The sequence below is a fragment of the Vitis vinifera genome, chromosome 18 (assembly GCF_030704535.1).
Source record: "Vitis vinifera cultivar Pinot Noir 40024 chromosome 18, ASM3070453v1".
NCBI lineage: Eukaryota > Viridiplantae > Streptophyta > Magnoliopsida > Vitales > Vitaceae > Vitis > Vitis vinifera.
The window spans coordinates 14,995,382-15,002,093 of record NC_081822.1 but is presented as its reverse complement, the minus strand read 5'-3'; the positions used below and the strand labels follow the sequence as shown (position 1 = coordinate 15,002,093).

Here is a 6,712-nt window from a genome sequence, read left to right as displayed (position 1 = left end):
TGACACTCCAAGCTAGGATGATTACCTACACAATTTTCACAAACTAAATTAGAAATAGCAGCAACATTCAGTTTCTTAAAATTATTATTTAAAATTATAACTTGAGCAGCCAAATTATTAAAAGCATCGATATCATGAACCCCATTTGTCCTTTTTTATGCATTTCTATCCGTAGACTTCAAGAAATTGTTGCTAGCCATCACTTCTATAAGTTGATATCCCTCCTCCGGTGTCTTATTAATAAAAGCTCCTCCGCTTGCTGCATCCACCATGGTTTGAGTATTAGGATGCAAACTATTGTAGAATGTTTGCACTTGCATCCACATTGGTAAGCCATGGTGTGGGCACTTTCTTAAAAGATCTTTGAACCTCTCCCAAGCTTCATAAAGAGACTCTTGATCTTGCTATAAAAAGTTAGTTATATCATTCCTCATCTTTGCAGATTTTGCAGGTGGGAAGTATTTAGCAAGAAAAGCGTTAACTAGTCCATCCCATATAGTGATTGTCCCCGAAGGTAATGAAATTAACCATGCCTTAGCCTTGTTATTTAGAGAGAATGGAAAAAATCGAAGTCTTATTGCATCATCGGTCACACCATTATGCTTGAAGGTATCACAAATTTCTAAGAAATTTGCAATATGTAGATTAGGATCATCATTGGCCAATCTTCCAAATTGAACTGAAGATTGAATCATTTGAATAATTGTCGGTTTGATCTCAAAATTGTTAGCTTGGATGGGTGGCCTTCGAATGCTTGAGACAACCACATTAGGAATAGAATAATCCTTGAGTGCCCTGTTTGGGACTCCATTATCACCATGATTCTCATCCCCCATTATAGGAACCTCTTAAATTACTTGTTGCTTGCGTTTCCGATTTAGCTTTCGCAGTGTTTTATTGATATCAAGGCCGATTAGTACTAAGTCTAGACTCCTTGTATGTCTCATACACTAAGAAAACCTAAAAAGAGAAAAACAATTGAGTAAGAATAAAAAGAAAATAAATCAAATTAGCACAAAAATAACTGGAATTAATATTAGTAACAAATAGTCCCCGACAACGGCGTCAAAAACTTGATGTGTTGGTTCGCAAGTATATGAATCGTTCAAGTAATATAATTGTACCTAAGTGTGGATATCGAACCCACAAGGACTATGCTACTAATTACTAAAATTTATCATTTCTACTACTATTTGATCAACCGAATATTTAAAGTTGTAGAAGAAAGCAACTTAAGCAATTAAAGAAAATAAATTCAAACTCTTATGATTTAAACGATCTAGGGCTTTTGATTTCACTACAAACACTTTTCATGCAATTGATTGCTTGACCTAATTCCTATTATGCTTTATTTAGAGATTTAATTCCCTAAGCCAACCAATATTTTCTCTCGAAATATATTAGATTGCTCCTTAAATTACTAACCCAAAATATCTCTATGTGAATTTAAGTCTAAAGGAGTTAAGATCTATGGAATTATTATAGATTTAACTATTAATTACTTAGAACATGGTAATGTATCTCTACTATTCATTCATTCTAACGTAATCTATTATATGGATCTAATTTAGATTCTAACTCTTGTTATCAACCTAAGTCATAAAATCAATCAAAACTTGGGCCCTTAAGAATTGAGAGCATTAAGCGCAGAATAGATACACAAATAAATTGATGCAAAACAGAGAATTAATTTAAACCAATCAAAAACATAAATCGTGATTGAGCTACATCTCAACCCTAGACAAAGGAAATTAGTTCATCTTAAGATGAAGAACAAACATCCTGAATTACAATCATAAAGAAAATGGAAGAATAAACCAGAAAAATAAAAGAAAATCTACAAATCCCCTTCTTGTTCTCCAAGCTCTCTTCTCCTAGGTCTTCAAGATCCCCAAATAAACCCTACTTTCATCTATTTATAGCCCTAGTATCGTAAACTAACATCCCACCTAATTCCAATATGAACATAATGAGATAAGGACGAATAATTTTCAAATTTTAAATATTGGGCCGCGGCGCTTTAGTCTCGAATTCCCAGAATTTCTGAAATTCCTTCGAGCGCCTCGGCGGACAAGCTCCTCTAACCGCGGTGGTTTTGTCTCGAGTCCCTAACTATGATTTTCCACATGCATACGCTGCGGCGCTTAAGTCCTTCCCGCAGCGGCGCTTTCCTCTCGGGTGAGTTACACAAATTGTCATGTAAGAGGCCGTCACGGCGCTTGAGAGCTCCCAGTGTGGCAGTTTTCACATTTTTGTCGAACGTCATATTTTTCTTCCAATTTTACCTTATATTGCTCCATTTTCATACTCTTGGCTATTTGAGACCTAAAACAATAAAAATAATGATTGTTGAGATAAAATTACTCTTAAACTAATGAAATATCAAGTTAAATCACAGATAATAAGTTGCTCTAAATCAACTTATCATGGAACAAGTGGAGCATTTTCCTTAGGCCTCCACAAATTCACCTCAGCCCAGATGTTTTGAATCAGTCTATTGAGAATTTCCTTGAAATTTTTAGCTCGAGCCCTTCTAACCAGAGTAATTGGAACTTGAATACAATCTGCATTCCATTTGTTAGTCGTGCCCTCATCAGTGGCTTTGAACGCCTAACTAAGAAAGTGGCTCTAAATGCCTAAGTGAGAAAATGCCTCTAAACGCCTAAGTGAGAAGGTGGCTCTGAACACCTAACTAAGCAAGTGGCTCTGAACTCCTAACTAAGAAAGTGGATCTGAACGCCTAAGTAAGAAAGCAGCTCTGACCACCTAAGTGAGAAAATGTCTTTGAACGACTAATTGAGAAAGTGGCTCTAAATGCCAAACTAAGAAAGTAGCACTGAATGCCTAACTAAGAAAGTGGCTCTGAATGCCTCACTAAGAAAGTGGCTATGAACCCTTGAGTGAGAAGATGACTCATAAAGCCAAAGTGACAACATGGTTGTGAATGCTAAAGTGAGAAAATGGCTCTAAAAGCCTAAGTTTACAGGTGGCTCTGAACGCCTAAGTGAGAAAGTGGCACTAAACACCTACTTGAGAAAGTGGCTCTAACGTCTAACTGAGAAAGTGGCTTTGAACGTTTAACTTAGAAAGTGGCTCTGAACACCTAAGTGAGAAAGTGACTTTGAACACTTAACTAACAAAGTGGCTCTAAATGCATAACTAAGAAAATGGCTCTATAATCCAAATTGAGAAAGTGGCTCTAAACACCTAACTAAGAAAGTGGCTATGAATGCTTAATTAAGAAAGTGGCTATGAACGCTTAACTGAGAACGTGGCTTTGAACACCTAAGTGAGAAAGTGGCTCTTAACGCCTAAGTGAGAAAGTGGCTCTTAATGCCTAGGTGATAAAGTGGCCTTAAATGTCCAACTAAGAAAGTGGCTCTGAACGTCCAACTGAAAAGGTGCTTCCAAATGCCTAAGAGAGATAGTGGCTCTGAATACTAAAGTGAGAAAGTGGCTATGAACGTCTAACTGAGAAAGTGGCTCTAAACGCCTAATTAAGAAAGTTAATTTGAGCACCTAAGTGAGAAAGTGGCTATGCTAGCTGTGGACCCGTATTTTTCACATACGTTCCCACTCGACTGGGAGACTACACTTTTGATTAAGGTGAAAACTAATATTTTTGTAAAGACTTGGAGTCACCACTTACTTTTATTTATTTTTAGAGGGGAAAACAAGTAAGAACAAAACCCCTAAAAAGACTCCTTATTTTTGGAAAAATTGTCTACAAAAAAAACCCTAGTCTAGGTTCGAGGATCAAATCACCTATTGGGAAGGTACCTCCCAAGAGGTAGCACCCCTCTAAGCCCTAACAATGTCTCTACTAGCTAAGTTGAGGGAAATATGACAATTAGTCAGTTGATTATGGATACTTAGATGGGCTAAGGTGATTTCAGAAACTTTATCAATACTAGCATGTCAAACAAGGTTCAAACCACAATAATAAAGAAAGGATAATGTGTACCTAAACTGTAACTTAAGCGTTATCGCCAGATATCAAAGTTAGTTCAAACAATAAGATATATAATGTGCAACATGCATTATATTCTATTCAAGAGACCAAGCACTAGTTAAAGCAATTCGAAACATAATCAAGCAGGAGGATATTTTACACATAAAGCTTATCTATATACAAAACTAAGAGGATAAATAAAAAAAAAGTAAAAAAAAGAGAGTCGCACCTGGATAGCAAACCAAGCACTTTAATGAAAAAAAATTGGGTCAATTCGCAAGTAATAAATAATAACCTCAAAATTAAAGGCTAAACTCCTCAATATATAGAGCACATATCAAGAAACAAAGAATGACAAGAAATGAATACAAAGAAATAAGGTAAAAGAACTCACAAGGTGTATAATATATCAAAATAGGAACTTTTATCTAAAGGATGTTCAATTAAAGTGTATAATATATCAGAAAAACTCACAAGTATATACTAAGGTCATCAAATTATTAAATTGATTGGAAAAGTAGGTTAACTTCCACAATATGACACATTATCAAAAGATTTCATGAGTGTTTATTTATGTAAAAAAAAAAAGGTGATATATTTTCAGTCCAATAGATTTAACAAATTTTATTTATAAAAGAAATTCTTAATTAATGAAAAAATGCTTTAATTTCATTTATGGAAAATACTTTTAAAAAGTTTAAGAAAATAATTTGTTACTTTTATTAGAAAACAAGTGATTTAATACAGTTCTATTTAAGGAAATGTTCCACTTTGACTTTATTAACAAGTAAATAATTTTTTTTTTTAAACAAAATTATTAAGAGAATGGTGAAAAATACCATAATTTTGTTTTATTTACAAGGGAAAGAATTTCATAAGAAAGAATATAAGAATAATAACAATAATAATTTAAAATAATAATAATAATAATTTCAATCAAACTCCATGTACAAAAGACAATTTCACCATTTTTTAAATCTTTACGAATATATATATATATATATATATATATATATATATATATATATATATATATATATATTACAACCTTATTTAAAAGATGTTATTTATTATTATTTTTTATTAAAAATAAATTTTCAGATTTCATTTTTATTTATAAGAGAAATAATTTTACAATTTTTATTTAAGATGTAAATTTTTCAAGATAATCAATTTTTATATACAAGTCAAACAAAAATTTCATACGTTAATACAAGAGAAAAACAAATTACCTAGAATACCATATTTGCAATTTAAATGTTTCGAATTTTTATTCAAACAAAATTATTATAAATATTGTCATCGTTATTAATTATGTAAATTTATTCATGCTATTTCCTCATTTGGCACCACTTGAAAATTCTTTAGAATGAAGCATAACTACATAACATGGCAACTGTACAGATTTAATGCCAAGCAAAAAAATAACTACAATACTATTGTACAAAAAATTAATGTATTGTCATACATAAGCCTTATGGCCAACTCTCCTCAATGTCTTCCTGTACACTTGCAATTTTATAGGAGATTAATAAAACTCAAACAAATAATATTCTATAAAAGCTGGTTTATGGTCCAATGCATGCATGAATAGTTTAATGAGAACATTAAAGAGCAAATGAGAGGATCACACACTTGGACCAAACCCATGGATTCCACCCAAAGAGTAAAATTGGCCTAACACCACTTATTTCATGCAGAATTATTATAAGATAAATACATAACATTGCTAAAGAGGGAGAGTGGAATGCAATAATAAAAAATAAAAATAAAAATTCTAAACCAACTAAGACAGATTAAACTCAATCCTGAAACTTTTAAAAAATAGGAATCTTTGTTACACTGGAATTATTCTAATGAAACTAAAAAAAAATATACAAATTCTAAAAAGAACTTCTAAACTAAAAATTAAACTAAACTAGATTGGAATTTAAGTATAGAAATGAAACTTTCAAAATAAAACTAAAATAATAATAATTTATTACATATATGTGTGTGTACATTTATCACATTGAATTAATCGAACGAAGAACTAAAAGCACTAAAGCCAAATATGGTGAACCGACATAAATCTAAATAAACCCTAAAACAAGAAATTTTGAAACCAAAAATTCTAACTTTTTAGTCTAACCAATAAATAGAAACTAAATTAAACCAGAATTTAACTTTTAAAACCTATATAAGATTTCAAACTTTTCAATGCAAAATAATAAATTGCCGCTAAACTTAAACTATAAAAAATTACTAACTTTTAAAAATAACCTAATGAATTAAATAAAAATAAAAAAAAAACCTAACTTTTCAATATAACACAAAGAATAAAAAATGGAATTAAACTAAAATTATAACTTACAAACTAACATTATGAACAAAAACTAAACTTAACGGAAATTCTAACTTACAAACTAAAGTGATAATTCAAAATTATTTTTCAAACGAATATTCGAAAATCAAATTAAACTAAACAAAAAAAAAAAAAAAAAACTTATTGACACAGTGATTTAAATTATCAAGATTGACTCTTTATCTTTTTAAAAGGAAATTTGGTGCGTGTTGCCTTCGAGAGAATCTGGTGGTCTCCTTCATGCTCTCCAAGTGGCAGCCCCTAAGGTTGAATGGTGTTTTTCTATGGGCCACGTGATTCCCTTTGGTGCAACCCGCGCAAGGAGTCCTTGGTGGCCGGTTTCTGATTTTCCTTGCGGGTATAGAGGTAGTAGGCAAGTGACGGTAATGGGTTGGAACTAAATACTAACTTCGAAA

The 6,712-nt window shown here is 31.8% G+C and overlaps 1 non-coding gene across 1 annotated transcript; it reads left to right on the top strand.

Annotated features, from left to right (window-relative positions):
- The first annotated feature begins 330 nt into the window (after positions 1-330).
- On the top strand, positions 331-437 carry LOC132253287 (small nucleolar RNA R71). Its single transcript, XR_009465162.1, has one exon. It is a non-coding gene; the product is annotated as a small nucleolar RNA R71 (small nucleolar RNA).
- The last annotated feature ends 6,275 nt before the right edge of the window (positions 438-6,712 follow it).